We start from the raw sequence: 18001 nt of genomic DNA on the forward strand, positions 1-18001 counted from the left end.
GAGCACAGGGGAGGAGAAAGCGCCTTTCCTCCGTCACGCTTACAATCTAATCTGGCTTCATGACCGCTGGCACCTGGATTTATGTCAGCCATGAAACAAGGCTGTGGGAAATGTCCTCAAACCCCGGAGCCAGTCAGGTGTGAGGGACACAAACACATGTACAAATGCGTCTATACATATATGAAGGAAGACTTTTTCTTTTTAGGTTTCTAAAGACAGATGAAAGCGAATAAAGTCCCTCTTAGGGTTGGTGGAAGTTGAGGTGGTTTTGTGAGGTGGACACAAAACCAGAACATTCACCCAGGAGGCCGAGGTTTGTTTCCCATATAAAAACATTATTCAACAAAGTTATTTGAAGTAATTTCACTTCACTTCTGTGCAAAACGTTTTTACGTGACCAATGTAATAATGTCATTTCTGGTAATGGAGTGGAGTGCACTTATATAGCACTCCACTCACATTGTCCCCTTAATAACTTCACTTTTTGGCTTTTACATGCATGTAGGGGCGGGGCCAGATTAAGAGTGATTCAAAAGACCCCTATGAAGCGGATTCAAGAACAGCGGTGTACCCCCTCCTGGAGCCAGACCCGGGAGGGGAGCACGCAGGCGAGCGTATGGTGGCCGGGCTTTTGTCCATGGGGCCTGGCCGGGCTCAGCCTGAAAAAGCCACATGGATCCGCTGACCTGTGGGCCCACCTCCCGCAGAGTAGGGCATAGGGGTCGGATGCAGTGTGAGCTGGGCGGGTACCTGGGCGTGCTGACCCCCGGTTTTAATGGCTGGCTCTGGGGAGGTGGAACACCGGGCGGGTGTGGGGATACTCACTAGCCCCCAGCTGAGCGGCGCTGTGTTGGAGTTCTCCCCGAAGAACGAGAAGGTCTCTGACTGTTGTCTGTGCTTATGCATCAAACAGCAGCTCAGAGTACCCGGCCTTCTTGGAGTCTCTGGGTGGCCCTGTAAAGCTGAAGGCTCTGGACACTGTTGGGCTGTCATGGTTGACACGCCTCTTCAGTGTCGCGTGGAGGTCTGGGACAGTGCTAGTGGAGTGGCAGACTGGGGTGGTGGTTCCCATTTTTAAAAAAAGGGGGACCGGAGGGTGTGTTCCAATTACCGTGGAATCACACTGCTCAGCCTCCCCGAAAAAGTCTACTACAGGGTTCTGGAAAGGAGGCTCTGGACGATTGTCGAACCTCAGATTCAGGAGGAACAATGCGGCTTCCATCCTGGCCGTGGAACAACGGACCAGCTCTTTACCCTTGCGAGACTTCTGGAGGGGTCATGGGAGTTTGCTCATCCAGTCTACATGTGTTTTGTGGACTTGGAGAAGGCTTATAACCGTATCCCTCGGGGAGTCTTGTGGGGGGTACTGCGGGAATATGGGGTACCGGGCTCGTTGCTACGAGCTATCCGGTCCCTATATAACCAAAGTGAGAGCAGTGTCCGCATACTCAGCACAACATCAAACATGTTCCCAGTGGGTGTTGGCCTCCACCAGGGTTGCCCCTTGTTTCCGATTCTGTTTGTGGTTTTCATGGACAGGATCTCAAGGCGCAGCCGGGGGGAGGAAGGGATTCGGTTTGGTGACCTAAGAATTGCATCTCTGCTTTTTGCAGATGATGTGGTTCTTTTGGCTTCATCAGACTGGGAGCTCCAGCACTCATTGGGGCAGTTTGCAGCCGAGTGCGAAGCAGTTGGAATGAGAGTCAGCACCTCCAAGTCTGAGGCCGTGGTTCTCTGCCGGAAAACGGTGGGCAGCCCCCTAGGGGTGGGGAGAGAGGTACTGCCTCAAGCGAAGGAGTTCAAGTATCCCGGGGTCTTGTTGATGAGTGAGGGTAGAACGGAGCGTGAGATGGACAGGCGGTTTGGTGCAGCGCCTGCAGTGATGCGGGCGTTGTACTGGACCGTCGTGGTGAAGAAGGAGCTGAGCCGAAAGGCAAAGCTCTCGATTTACTGGTCCATCAACATTCCAACACTCACCCTGTGATCGTGGATACAAGCGGCTGAAATGAGCTTCCTCCGTAGGGTGGCTGAGCCTTAGAGATAGGGTGTGGAGCTCAGACACCGTTCGTATCAGCTGAATCAATCATTACTTCCCAGTTGCACTGAGAAGCACAGAATTTAATCTTTTTAACATTATCTAGTTATTCCAACCAGTTTATCTTTTGCAATGTTTTAGATGAGACATGTAGAATAAAGTGATTTTGACAAAAACATCACAATTTTAAGCTTTGTTTTTTGTTATTTTTTCGAACGGAAACATTTGCGACCGATCATCAGAACTGTATTAAACTATTGATACAGTTTCTTGAAAGAAAACTTGAAAGAAAACTTACTTTCTGGGGTTCGAAGGTTTATGAAATGGAACAAAAATAGCAGAATTTTCAGTGACAACCCATTGAATGGGCTTATAACATCCTTCTGAACCTGCTAGAAGGTGGTACTGGCACCTTCTCACCTTTGTTATCGGAATGATAATCGCTAATAATGCACATTAAATCGTGTGATAACTGGAATAAAATGTCAAACTCAAGAATGACCTTCGCACATGTTCAGTTATCTGTGGATGTGCATTCAACAAGCTGAAGGACACCTAGACCAAGTTATATTTTTCAGTGTTACTGTCACTACTGACACTGAAATTCAACAAACATCCTTCAATGTACTTACATCTCCAAAACTCACATTGATTTTACAAGTGTCTCGTCAGTTTGCCATTTATTTTATTGGTTCGCTTGTAGAGATGAGCAGTTGTATCTCTTTCACACACACACACACACACACACACACACACACATCAGTAGTAGCTGCAGTCACTGGGGTTTAATGGATTCTTCATCATCTCCTTAACGTGGTCAACTGACAGGAATCCAATGGCTGCTCGCACACAAGCACATTTCCCATTCACTCCAGATAAAACCATGAAATGTAGGCTGCCTCTGTCTTGCCTTGAATAAATTCTCTGCTGTGACGTCCCCTTACGCAATAACTCTGAGGTGTCTTTTATGGTCTTATTACGGCTTAACGGTGCCCACTCTGAGGCAAGGAGGGCTGGAAATAAAAGTCTGAGACTGAAGCTTTCGGGGTGGATATATGACAGAGCCTGGAAGAGGTTTGATGGAACATAAACATGAAGATCACCCAGGTACTTTCATGTGAAGGTAGGTATTTTCTCAAGTGCTGAACCTTTAGTTGAGGTTTACCACAGACCAATCTGTTTGATACAGGCCCTCAAATAGTTAAGATATCTTGACAAAGCTCAGTTCTTCTGCAAAATGAACCTGATAAAGTAATAGACACCGTAATAGTAATAGACGCCATAGACACCATAAAGGCTATATATAATACTGTCATCATTGGAACTGTCAGAAGTGCTAAAAATAAGACTTTAATGCAACAAAAAGGTTCATTCTTGACACAAGAGAGGATTTTATTAAATGAAGGTCTAAAAATACAGTATGTGCCTGCAGTGACTGAAGTATGAAACTTGTAGCCTCAGAGCTGCCACTCACAATGTGTTATGGATCCCCAAGTCATACAAAACCTTTCTTAGCATTGAAAGTGAAGTTAATTTATTTTAAAGTAATATTTGTATGTCTAGTTGGGTTTCTTTTTGATGGAATGTGAGTGTAAGAACTCACTGATATTGGTCCGAAGACTAGGAGGAGGAGAAGAATATGTCTGGGTTGTGGCTTTAGCAATGTCCTTGATCAGCAACCCATTTCTTGCTGCATTTTTGTTGTGTGTTTTTTTTAAACTTCTATCACAATGAAATGCAGGATCACAATTTTAGTATCAAGGCTGAAGATATTTTCGTCGGTCAACTTTTCTTTGGGAAAGCCCAAAATCACAGTGGGTGCTTGTTTTTAGAGAACATTAGAGAAGATTTATTTGATTTGTTAATTGACAAAAAAAGGTTGTTTCTCAAAGTTAACCATTTATTAAGTAAGTGTTACTTTGGTATTGGTACCGTGGCCCCAGTCAAACCAAACTCAGTTAGAAACAGCACAACCCCTAGGTGGATGGCTCCTGGGATGCTCAATTCATGGCAAAAAAAGGCAATTTCTCAAGGAGCTCAATTGGCTCAATTGGCTCAATTTCACTTCCTGGGTTCAAAAATTGTCCTGCGATCTTTGCAGCATGTTATCACCTTCTGTTTTTGTCTCATCTTTCCTGTCTGTCTTCACTGAAAAATGGTCCAGCACTTAAAAAAAACAGAAAGAAGAAACGCATTAAAACTCCTCACAGACAGTTCTGAGAAAAAGCATTCTCCCAAAGGCAAATAATTCAGCAGAGGCCTCCTAACATCCAATGCGACCCTGGAGCCAAAAGGCTGATGCAAGGTTAGCTTCAGGCTACTGAGGGTCCACAGGGTGAAGACAGGGGTGGAATAATACCAGCTCCTTCTGAGCAGATGGGATGAAAACATCAAAACATAAACAGACTTCCCTCATTACAAAACAGCCGAGGAATTGCGGGTCAGACCTCCCGGAGAGAGTGTGCAAAGGGTGGATGATCTCCCAGCCCTTTTCGTCCATGACCCTGTGATCAAGAGTCTGGTGCAAGCTGTGGGATCGCTTTACTCAGAGCCGCTGAAGGTTGGAGCTGTTTTAGTAATGACAGAGAATAAATCAGAGCCTGAAGGAAAGAAAGCTGGGGTCAAAGGTACAGTTAAAATAATCCCAGAGCTCAACTGTAGAGAAAAAAAAAACAGAGCAAGAGAGGGAGTTTTGTTTGTAAGCTGATGCTCTTTAAAACTTTTCAATTAACTTTCTCAAGTTTCCTGTCTTTCTCCCTTAAGGATGGATGTTCTTATGATGTGTTTTTTTCAGAGTCTTCTTGTTAGATTTTACTTTGGGAGGTCATGACCATAATGATTGCACCAATTTAAGTTCTGGGCTCCATTGATGGATGTTCACATTTTTTTCCCTTACAGTTCATAGATTTGACCCCAGAGCTTATTAATTTGGCCTTAGTTTTCTTACCAGTCGAAGATGAGGCGGTAGAGTGCAGAATTAACAAAGGTGGTGGGAACCTGGTGGAAAGTTTAAGTGAAGAGGATTCTGGGTGTACAACCAATAAACTATTAAATGACATATTTGGTTGTGATGATTTGGCACTGTACTTTTAACTATTAGGGTTTAACATTTTTTTGCAGCATTAATGAAATGACCTACAGAAACATACAACATTATCTGAAGGCCCAGGTGTTCTGCGAGTGGTTTGAATGAGAAGATTTTGCATTGAGGTCCAAATTAGGCCAGAAATATTCATAGGAAGACTTTGCTATTAGTTATATCCACACATTTCAACCAGGGGATATCTCTCTCTCTCTCTCTCTCTCTCTCTCTCTCAAGTTGAAGGTTTTATTCCCTTTTTTCCAGTTTGGAGTGTTACATTATACAAAGAGGGTGTTAAAGAGTTACGAGATTGGCATAGTCTCCTCCATCTGCTATCTGAAACTCTGACTCTGATCCCACTTTCAGCAGATCATCCTCACACCAGTCTGTGAAGGCCCAGAGTGGGAGATGCAGATGTTGCCTCAGTCCCACATGTAAGCTGAACTGCTGCTGCCTGGATTTGGCAGGATGTCCTGGACCTTAGAGGGGGAGGATTTGATTCAAGTTGTGATTTTCTTTTAACTTTTAGATTAAAACATTAGTTGATGTAAACATGGCTGAGCTATCCTGACCTTTAGTTCTGAGTATGGGTTAAAACTCCAACTTCTCTCGACTTCCCATAATGCAACTTGAACTTATTTTAGTTAGATGCTCCTGCCTGATAAACACCAATGTCTTTCATATACCAGTGCCCCACCATTTTAAAAATGGATTTCTGTCACAAATTAATGGCATCACTGTGACATCATCGCTGATTCATTAGGTTCATTTTCTGAGACTTATAACTTAACAACGTTTTCACAGGCTCAGCGGTACTAAACTGACCTGTAGAATTGGTTGTGTCCCTTTAAACATTTGACATTGATATAGATTTGGTATGGAGGCTTTTTGGCTGTCAGCTGGCTTCTGAAAACCTTTCAGACTGCGTTTCCACAAAAGTTCCTGCTAAGGTGCCATAAGCTCTGCCAGCATTTCGCTTTAGGACATACTGATTCCCTAACGTTGTAATATTGGTGTTTGAACCAGGCAGCAACCTTCGGGTCTGAGCTGTGAGGAAAACCAGGAAGTGCCTTTAGCTGCATTCTACCTAAATATTCTAAACATTCTCCTAAACAGGGTTGCTGACAGAAGTATTTGTGTCAATCCATTTCAATAAAAAATGAGAAAACTTCTCACTTGATTTATTACCTCAGGATTTTTTTTTAGGCCAACACTATGGTCTGAATCGCTAGTAAGAAATCTTCAAGACAATTTGATGTTAATACTTTATGGCCCAATTTAGAAGAAAACAGAATATAAAGAATAGTATGATTTGGCGCATGGTTATCTTTGATTGACAGGTGGCTTACAAGGCGAGCCGTCATCAGGAGACAAGAAAAGCAATGTGTATCCACAGCAACGTGTCAATAAAGTTAAAAAAGAAAAAAGTATGTGTACCGGTTTGGTCTCATAACTTTGACCCTTTCACACTGTATTTTCACTTAATGACAGCTTATTTGAACATATTGTTCAGTAAAAATGTCTTGTTAAGCGTTTGGTTGGACTAATAGACACTCCAAGTAGTCGCTGTTCATTTTTCTTAGGTAAGTAATGTAAATTTTGTTTTTTGCAAAAATGAACATCCCAGTTATGCTAACATGAATTAGCAGAGAAGAGTTAGCAGGTAGAGTAGAGTAGAGTAAGGAGGCGTGTAGTCAGTGTCGTCAGATCCCTCTCGCTCCTCCAGAGTCAAAATATGGTCTGCTCCCCGTATTGGAAACAAGATGGCGACACAAGATGGCGACGAGTGTAACGCTGAACTCGAGGCTTCCAACGGGCAGTCCACAAACCAATGGGTGACGTCACGGTGACTACGTCCATTATTTATGCTAATAATCCATGGTTTGAACAAACGGCAGATTTTCACCTCGGAGAGCGGGGTTCGTGTCCTGTATGAAATCAAAAGTAAATGATTTTTAACTTTAGTTATGTTTTTTATGAACTCAAGGTAGTCATGCAACCCTTTCAACTACTTCACTCCCGGCATTTACGTACATTTATTCATTGTTTTCACAGTCTTTTATAATGCTTTACCAGGAGGTTTTTTGCCCTAAACCTAGACCAGTGGTTGTATAACATAAATTCACAGAAAATGCAGCCTTTTTTACAACCGTGAACCATACTTGTGAGTATAGTGAAGTCTGTGTGCTATTTTTCCGCGATACGTACATAAGTATCGTAATGGGTAGTACTGACACACAACCTCTCTGTCGTTTAGGTTGGAGAACTCGTTGTTTCCGTCTTGCCGGCTCTGCCAGTTCACATTGATCGAACAGTCTTGCCACTTTCATGGCTCTGTTACTACCTTCGAAGGCTGTACACCCATTACACCTCTGCCATGTTCAGATCGAAGGCTAAACAACATAGAGGTGTAAATATTGCAGCTTGAAACGACAGTCTGAAAGGGGTTTTCAATTGTCCTCATTTATTTGAATGCCGTGACTCATAACGGTGTTCGAGTGGACTGTACTTTAAAAAATAGAGATCCAATAAGTTAATTTCAAGCAGATGAAGAAAAGACGCAGGGGACAATGTATTTTCTTATTTGTTTGGTTATTTAAATGCAATTTATCTTTAACTGACTTATTTTTCCATCTACTAAAGCTCTATATGCTTATAGTGAATAATTGTAGGTGACATAGATCACAGTCAAGCATTGATGTTTTCTTTCAGATAGTTTTCTATGAGTGTTTTTGATATCTTGATGAGTAACACCCTGCAGCTAAATGTGTATTGAGGTTGTAAATGTGGCCAAATTTAAACATGGATTTTTCATTGATCACGATTTTCACCAAAGAGCTGCCTGACTCTCATCTTAGACTACCAGTGAAGATGAAGTCTCTACAGCACAGCGCTACATATATGAAAGTAGAAAAGAAAGAACTTTTTCTTTAACAATGCTTTTCTGTAATCATCCAGCCATCCTTGATTTGCCCATGCAGAATATGAAAGAGGCCGAGTGCCATAATGTGGAGTGGTAATTACTAAGTGAGTCCATCAAAGCAGACCAGCTGCTGATAACACGTCTCATACAGAGGAAGGAGGTAAAGGCTCTCTAGCAATTACCTTTCTCTCTACACCTTTATTCCTGTCTTCACTTAGCTCTCCTCACTTCTTTCACCTACAGTCTGTTCTGTACTGTTGCCTAGGGTGGAATTCATTCTGATCAAGCCCTGACTTCAGTGAGTCAGTGGAACATAATTGAGGGTAATGAAAAGGGTTTCATCATAATTACAACAAAAAAAGGAAATAAAATAAAACAGTGGTAGGTAATGCAATTATGCCAGGTGGCCCTTGGAAACTCATGGATCATTTTTGAAAATAAGGGTTTCATTATGATGAAGGCAATGCAAGGTGTTGGATGTGGGTGCCTACATGTGTGGGTGAAAGAGAGCAAAATGCAAGGCATAAAAAAAGATTCTTGATACATACAAAACAATACGAGGTGGGACATGATGTGCTTTCCAAACAGGATCACATAAGCTCACACCCACAAAAGCATTTAATCTTAAACGCTTCACAACTCCAAACTCAGGCCAATTAGTTTATTACCTAAAGGTTAGAATTACACGTACTGTTTCAGCCCGTCAGATGGCAAATGTCCCTGTTGGGGTGAGTCAACCGTGTCTTCAAATTACATTCTTCTGAAAGTCATTTACACTAGCTAATTTATTTCAGAGGAAACATAATGGTCATGTTAAACATTTCTGCAACATTTGCATAATGCACGTCTGGCTATAGAACTGTTGACATTTATTTTGATTATGTTCAGACAACTCACATCCAAAACATCAATGTTGTGTACAAGTAATGAGTTTACTACGCCGGAACAACGACCCAGAACTCATCTGAGACATGTTTTAGCCCCTACAAAGCCCTGAAAGCAGCCAATTTAGTCCATGTTAAACCAAAGTATTTGGTTTAGGCATCGAAACTACTTGGTTAAGGGCATTTGAGCCGTAGTGGGCTGACTTTGAGGAATACTTGAGATACTGGTACCATATGAAACTAGACAATCTAAGGAATCTATAAGCATCAACATTTCGTTCGGGAAGTTGTTGAAATAACGCTGCAAAGTTAGGGTTTTTAATAGGGGTGCACCGATTGATCAGCACCGATTTCCTTAATTTTGAGGGATCTGCGATTTGCCCACCGGCAAAGCAGTGTTCCCAACTTTGTTGCTAAGTTTAGCAACTTTTCAGATATCAGTTGATATCAGTTCAGTTCAGTGACTCAGAAATAAAACAACTGAGGTGAGATGAATAGACAAAACAGTTCTTGACCGAATTTAAATTTGTGGACACAAAATGTAGTTAAACCGTTAAATCCCGTTATTGTACCGCAATACTCACCAAATCGCAAAATGCTTAAACTGCAATAATATCGTATCGTGACTCAAGTATCCCGATAAAATCGTATCATGAGGCCGGTAATTCACACCTAGTAACTACTGGATGAAGTTACATAGGTGGTATACATAGTGATGTTTGATGCGACCTATTCATCTACCAAATTTAATTTCCAGGTTAACAACCCCAAATTTTACTTTTAACTGGACTTGACTTTGGCATCAAAGGTTTGTAGAACTCATTCAACCACCCACCACCAAACCCACCCGTCCTTAACGGCCTTTCTAGCATTTTATACTGTGCCCCATTATACTATGGGAGGAAAGGAATAAATGGAATAAGCAGCACTGTTGGGCTTATAATTACGTGGGTTATCTAGGAATTAGAGGTTATTACTTCTTGTAGGTAAAACGACAAACAGTGAATGACAACAGCCTGAATAATTCTGTGTTGCAGAAGTCACCACCTGCCTTCCTCCTGCTGGTTCTCTCGAAAGCAGGGATGTTAATATGACTCTGATCCTGAGCACCAAGGTGACTCCTGGATTTCTCCCTCTGGGCTCTCGGCCTGTAAAAGTTTAAATACCTCTGGCCTTGTCCACTCCTTGCTATAAGCTGTATACTGTATTTATCAGTCCAGTCGGCTGCTCAGCACTTTCCTCCTGGGTGCTGAGGGGAAAACAGCAGGAACACATCGCATGAGTGAGCAGTGCTTATTTTGGAACTGGAGTTGGATTCGATGCCGGTTTGAGCGACTGCAGCTTGAAGGGAAATACACAGAGCTGACCCAGTGACTTACAAACCTCTGCTACTGTACCAGGCTCATATAGATTGTACAGAGCAGATGCATAAAGTCAACATTTGTGGATACTGTCCTTTATGAGGATTTACATTTTTTTTTAAACAAAACTGCCTCCAAGTTCTGGATGAATAGGTTCAGAAAGACAATTGAATATTATATTTTCCTATGTTTTGGCTGGTGGCAAGGACCTCTGACCTCATTATGTCTAAAGTCTGGCTCATGGCCCCATTTATCTAATATCAGCTGACATTTGAAGTTACTGAGAGATCATCTCATGAACATTATTGATAACAAGCAGGAGCTGCCACTTTTCAGTCTTTTAGAATATATATTTTTTTAGCTTAATACCGCATTCATAAGCAATATTCTTTGAAAGAAAAAGACACAAAACGTGTAAAAACTCTGTAAACATCAATGTGCTACAACTCTTTGCACATTTAAAATTATCTGCTGCCAAAATAGGCCAAAACAAACCATAAAAAAATATTTTAACTCTGACTTGACCCAGCCGATCATCATATCCCCCCTGTTTGTGTTCTCATTTACTGCGTGTCTGCTGGGAGTGAGTCAGCGTGTCTGACCGGACTGTAAATAGCTGTAGAAGCCATAATGAAGCCAATGATAGCAGTATCATGGATTTCCAATGACCTCAGTCAGGCCAGTTAAAGTTATATGCAGGGTATAATTATGCATTTTATTGGTGTAGAAGGAAGGACTTGGTAATGACATGTGGCAGCTTTATAAGCCTCTACAGTCCCTTCATACGTCAAAGGGATGAGGGAACAGATAGAAGCTTGGCCTCAAGTCTAATCAGCACTCTAACAGCTGCTGTGTTGGACAGACAGAATCACATGCACAGATAAATATCTGGATGTTACACATATCATGCATTTAAACACATTTTTAGTGTTGGTACCTGTGGATGTCAGAGATGTGCCATGTTCATATACCTCTAAAACAAACCAATATTTTATTTGCACACCAAATATAGAATCTAAATATGGAATTGGGAAGAATGAACAACTAACATGAAACTGTTGGTAAAATGTTTCATGTGTCTCAACCTTTAATCAAACACTTCCTGACTTGAATAAAATAGTCTTCGACTTTGGCTTGTACCTTTTTGCCTAAATTCTTGTTTGGTATTGAAACGCAATTAAACACAGGAGATTTTGATTAGTCTGGCTACAGTGAAGTATACAAAAAGAGGAAATTGTTGTTTTTGAAGTGGAGATTCAAGTCCCTTACTGGCGGCCATATTGAAAATGTGTTATTTAGAGATGAGACAATTCTCAACAAGTTCAAACACAAAGACACATGCAGACACATTTTAACAAAATAATCAGAGACATGAGTACACTCTCAGGTGCTACACACAAGAAACCTTTTGGGAACTCAAAGGGCCGTCTCTGTCTGCTGAGGCAGCGGCTGCCAAGAAGTTTGATTAGCCTCGTAGCCCTGAGCGGCCTCATCAAACGGCTGTGGAGATAAATGGAGTAACTGGCAAATCATTGGCGCTCTCTCTCTCTCTGTTTCTGCTCTGACTCTCTCCCTACATTTTCTCCCGATGGGTTTTTAGTGTTGTTACCACAAATGACTGTAGTGTTATGAAATAATAATTTCAATACTTTTTGTTTCTCTTTAAGCTTTCTGGTTCTGTCACCTCTGTCTCCAGGGGGCACAACCTGATTTCATGATTGTATTAATTAAAAGAAGTCAGATAAACCTGCAATCAGTTTAAAATGCAGTTTAGTCAGATTGCTAAAAATATGACGTCATCATCACAAATCCAACTACTATACATATGTTTTATATGTTGTATGTGGTATAGTACTGGGCAGTTAGTACAAGCAAGAACAAGTTTGTTAAACTTAAATCAATGGTGTTGATCTGTTGTGTGTTTGTTAAGTATGTTTGTTGTGATATTTTGTGTAGCCAGATCATCTGAAGTTATATGATTAATTTTGCTCTACAGACTTTAAGTTGTACATGTAAATTAACTCTAACTCATTTGATTTGCTCACACACTAAAACCACATAAAATAAACTTCAATTTGGCTTCCTACAACACATAGACTTTCAAGGCCGCATGGTCCATTGTTCTCCAAGAACAAAAGGGCTTCCGCCATTTTGATTTACTTAAATGACCGCCCTTGGTCGGCCATTTTGTTACACGTAATCTTTCACCCTCTTTTAGATTAGTTGTGTGTTTTGCTTGCTTTACTTTGTTTTAGAATAAATATATTTTTGGATTTGCTAAACCTCTGTTATGAAAAGAACTCCAAAATTCCTTCAACCGTTACTAAATATTAATAAGGTAATTTGATTATAATTATATTCATAATTAATAATCAATGTTCCAAATTGATAATTTTACTATGATTTTCTATTTTTCCTCTTTCTAAGTAAAGAGGTGGTGCCCCGACAGTGACTTTAATTTATTTAAAGTATGAATATTAATTTAGTCAATTTCTGATAGCAAAATTGATCTAAATAAGCAGACACCCATTACGTCCAGGGTGCCCCCTGCTGGAGGCAATTTGTATCTATAACCAGATACCCCTACACATTCAATCAGTGAGGTCCTCAATTTTGTGAAAAAACACGTGTGCATTTCTCTTTGAAAGCCTGAGGAAAATGGGTCGTTCAAGACATTGTTCAACAATTATAGGCTGTTCAGCTAAAATGATCTCCAATGCTTTAAAATGGAGAGCAAAACCAGAGACACGTGGCAGAAAACGGAAGACAACCATCAAAATGGATGGAAGAATAACCAGAATGGTAAAGGCTCAGCCAATGATCAGCTCCAGGATGATCAAAGACAGTCTGGAGTTACCTGGAAGTGCTGTGACAGTTAGAAGACGTCTGTGTGAAGCTAATCTATTTACAAGAATCCCCCGCAAAGTCCCTCTGTTAAAAAAAAGGCATGTGCAGAAGAGGTTACAAGTTGCCAAAGAACACATCAACTGGCCTAAAGAGAAATGGAGGAACATTTTGTGGACTGATGAGAGTAAAATTGTTCTTTTTGGGTCCAAGGGCCGCAGACAGTTTGTGAGACGACCCCCAAACTCTGAATTCAAGCCACAGCACACAGTGAAGACAGTGAAGCATGGTGGTGCAAGCATCATGATATGGACATGTTTCTCTTACTATGGTGTTGGGCCTATTTATCTCATACCAGGGATCATAGATCAGTTTGCATATGTCAAAATACTTGAAGAGGTCATGTTGTGTTATGGAGTGGTCAGCCCAATCCCCGGACCTTAATCCAATTGAGAACTTGTGGGGTGACATCAAAAATGCTGTTTCTGAAGCAAAACCAAGAAATGTAAATGAATTGTGGAATGTTGTTAAAGAATCTTGGAGTGGAATAACAGCTGAAAGGTGCCACAAGTTGGTTGACTCCATGACACACAGATGTGAAGCAGTTATAAAAAACTGTGGTCATACAACTAAAAATTAGTTTAGTAATTCACAGGATTGCTAAATCCTAGAAACAAAAAAAGTTTGTACAAAATAGTTTTGAGTTTGTAAAGTCAACGGCAGACACTGCTATTTTTTTGAACACACCCCTTTCAACTAATTGCCCAATTGCATAGCCTTATGAGCGTGCATATCACGAATGCTGGGTCTTGTTGGTTTTCTGAGAATCTACTGCACCTACTGGTACCTTGTTTGCCATGTAGCAATAAAAAATATACTAAAAACCTGGATTAATCTGGTTAGTCACATTGGACTGCTATTATTTGCTAGGGTTAGCGGTTGTAAAAAAAGCCTGCAGTTTCGTTGAATTTAGGTTACAAAACCACTGATCTTGGTTCGGGCCAAAAAGACAGTTTAAACAGTAAATGTATGAATGTAAATGCTGTAAGTGAAGTCGTTACAAGGACATGACTACGAGAAGTAACATAGTTACTTGATACATGATGCACAAAACGTGAGGCATGGAAGCTTGTGATCTTTAAATCACATTGTTTACTTTTTGTTTTCACAAGGGACACTGGGTGAAAGACTGATATTTGTTTGACTCACCCACCATCCCTTCTTCCCTGAGAGCAAATTCCGCCATTGAAACTCCACATCACCTTTATTCATTATTATTATGGCCACTAGAGGACAACAGAGGAAAATCTAAATCGTAAATATGGGTCGAATTTTCCTGCCTGTACAAATGACCTGTGGGGTCGCTTTGAGGGGAGACCAGTCTGCATTGACTGAATTGGACAACCAAGATGAGATCAGACTGAAGCTCTTTCTTGACTTTTTTTTTTACTGATTATGTGTGCAAATATCCTATTCACTGCCCTCCAACGGGCTTTATTTCAACCATTATCAAAATCGTTTCAAAACCTAAGTAGCTTTTATTTTACCCATGCTAATAAAGGTTCCCTAACTTTAACCCAAGCCATGATCTTTCCCTAAGTAGACTGATCCAACAGGTGTAGACTGTAAATATAAGCCTGCCATTGATTGATGCAGCTTCTTCTCTCCCCTTCCGCTATCTCCGCAGTGTCACCATCGCTGCATCCTGGGCTTTGAGCCACCCAAGACGATTGTGATTGGTTAGCCGGAATGTTTTCTCCCCTACAGCAGAACAGCCAGACCTTTCTGCACCATTGTAGAGAAAGGTCTTGATATGCAAGACTATTCCCTAAGTAATTGGTTATTGTCCCTTAACCTTGACAAACACTTTGTTCCATGACAAAGTCTGTCAAACAAACAAACAAACAAAAAAAATTCTGGCCGGATTTCCATTTGGTTACCAGATCTTTCTTTTAGCACTCCAATCAGGATCAACTTATTAACCCCATTAATTATAAGGTTTTATATATCTCGTCACCTCCACGAAAATCACAATCTAATGTGACAAATGGTGCCCAGGGGATGGACTCTTTGCATTCTAAGCTTGGAGTTTTATTCCCTTTACTGGTAAGGCTCAGAGAATAATAAGGTGTTATAATTAAGACAATTAATCACTTGTCTGTTTTAAGAAAACTTGTTAGTCCCGTTAGTCTTGCTTAAAGTTGTCTCCTGCTTCTGTTTGTCTGATCAGACGTCCAAGAAATCTTCTAAAACACCTCTTTTGTGCTATTTCAGCTTGAAGTTGCAAAGAGAACCCACACTGTGAAAATCACATAACAGTGATCACAGCAGATAGTGTGGTAAACATAAGCTTGTTGTGTTTATTGATGTCAGGACACTGTGGATGTTAAAGTTTGACTCTGAGTTTAAATAGGCAGTGACGGCGGAATATTTCAATAGTTTTGACTTTGAAATAAATACTGCGTCAAAAACAACTCCCTTCTGTAAAACAAGTCACAACACTACCTGTCCTTACTCGTCCCTCCCCACCCTTCATCACCACCCTCCATCTGTGTCTCCCTCTGTTACAGGGAGCACTTTGCTGCGATGGGTGACAGTAATGAACTCTGACTCAGTGAGGCTGGAAAGGATGTAAATGCATGTAGATGAGGATGAAGAGTAATTGCTCACACGGAGGGCTCTGAAAGGTGTGTGTCAGAGAAAGAGAGTCATAGGGAGAGAGAGAGAGTGCACCCATGGGAGCCCTAAAGTGGAAATGTAGGGCCCAGTCAAGAGGGAGACACTTCAAATTTGTGTTTATCTATTAATGAGATTGAATGGATGGATTGATGAACGGGTGGGTGGATGGATGAGTGATGGTGAATGATGGCAGATGGAAGTATAATGGTGAATGATGTGAGAGAGGAAACAGGAAGGAGAGGAAGAAAAGACTATTTTAAGTGGGAGGGAGTAAAGGAAGAAATTAGAGGAATAAAGAATGAGAGGGGGATGAAGGAAAATGATGTGAAAAGAAATGAGGAGGAGATGAAATCAAAGACAACTTCAGGAAAACTGTGTGTGTGTGTGTGTGTGTGTGTGTGTATGTGTGTGTGTATGTATGTGTGTGTAAGTTGGCTTGGGCTTAACACCCAGCAGATTCTGTAATTTTTTATATCTTAATTATGTTCACTACAAGTTATTTTAGTTCCCTCTTAATTATCCTGCTGTATGAGTGTACAAAATATAAGAAATAAGCCATGATTAAATCTGTCCTTGCGCAGCATGGTCGGCTGATTTCTTTAAACATAATTAATACGGAGAGTTTAACGTTTGGAAAAATGGTCTTTAATGCTTTTTCTCATGTTCTCAACCCCAGCAGTCTGCTGTTTCCCTAATATACTGGAAATAATAACATGGTGATAATTATAACTTTCTTATTGTTGCCACGGTCTCCTGCTGCAACCACATTCACATACACTGATTCTACAAGCCAAATTCAAGCAATTTGCAATGTGGAAATGCATCAAAATGACAACATCTTGCCATTGACGGCTGATACCCCAATGATGTCTGAAATCAAGAAATGTGCCAAAGTGCAAAACATTTTGATGATTTGTGATTTTGATGACTGAGCACCAACGGTAAAAAAAAAAGACAGAAGCAGTGATTAATGTGGTTGGGGTGCAAGTGAAACCAGATGTAAAATCTCAATTTGAGCAGAAGATTCAGTCCAAAGAAAACTTGACGACTCATATAGTTTCTGGGCTATTTACGAGGGTATTCCTTGAAAGATAGCAATTAGCGGTTTAGAGTTGTTTTTGTTATCCAACGTGATAAATGTAGATCTGAACACAAGTGGTCAGCTTGACCCTTAAAATGCATGATACACACATGTTAATGGTGATGTGTCTCATCTGTCCACTTGTGATCTGATCACACAAGACGCATTTTAAGTCTACAACAGGATGACTGACCTGCTGGGTGGTCTACAACTACAACCTCATGCTTCACAATAAAACCTGATTTCCAAAACAATGCACAAAACATCTAGAACAGTTTGTATTTGATGGACTATTCAGAATATTTACTGAATGTAACCATCATAAAGCTTCAGCTAAGCAGGATGATACAGGATGTCACTCAGTGTTGGGTGATTGAAAAAAAACCCCAAGAACTACCACCTTGCAGTTGCATGTCTCTGCCAACCAGCCAGGTTGCAGTTTACACCCATGTCTGTCTAGAAAATGGAGACTCATATGTTGCCATTACAACAGGCAATGTTTCATATATAGATTCTGCTGCAAATAAACTACACATTCTTATTCACTGCACAATCTCTGAAAATATTCTTTGACATGAAGAATACAAATTTAGCACTGGAAACAATAATTGACACAATAAACAACAATCGCCTACAAGCAACAATGTTCCAATGATATAAACAACTTGAATGGCAAGCATGTTGGGTTCTGGCATCTGTGCCCACTCTTAGTCAATAAGTCAACTAGCCCTGGATTTCTTTAGTCCATTAGTCAATATTTAAAGTGGTGCTTTTTCATGATTCTCTTCGGAGCAACTTATTCCTACGGATTGGTTGATAAAATCAACTAATCGTTTAGTCCCCAAAATCAACTAAGAATTTATTTTGTTGAGGACAGACCCATCCTGTGGACAGACTACTGTATATTTCCTATCAGACTTTGCTATACATCTACAGGATGATTATCTCTGTTGTTGCTTTCATCTTATGAAAATGTTTTGTTTCTGTTTTTACAGTGAACTAAAAGACCACTATCCTCAGTTTCCAGTGATGTCAAAGATAGGCTGACTGACCATTGCATCCAGAACTGCTTTGCCACTTCTTACTTCCTGTCCCATGAACTACATGCCACC

The 18001-nt window shown here is 40.7% G+C and overlaps 1 protein-coding gene across 3 annotated transcripts in view; it reads right to left on the reverse strand.

The window, feature by feature from the left end:
- Window positions 1–18001, reverse strand: part of sgcd (sarcoglycan, delta (dystrophin-associated glycoprotein)) — a 327671-nt gene that overhangs the window by 48487 nt on the left and 261183 nt on the right. The window lies entirely within an intron of this gene.

This window comes from Centropristis striata, chromosome 15 (assembly GCF_030273125.1).
Source record: "Centropristis striata isolate RG_2023a ecotype Rhode Island chromosome 15, C.striata_1.0, whole genome shotgun sequence".
Taxonomy (NCBI): Eukaryota; Metazoa; Chordata; class Actinopteri; order Perciformes; family Serranidae; genus Centropristis; species Centropristis striata.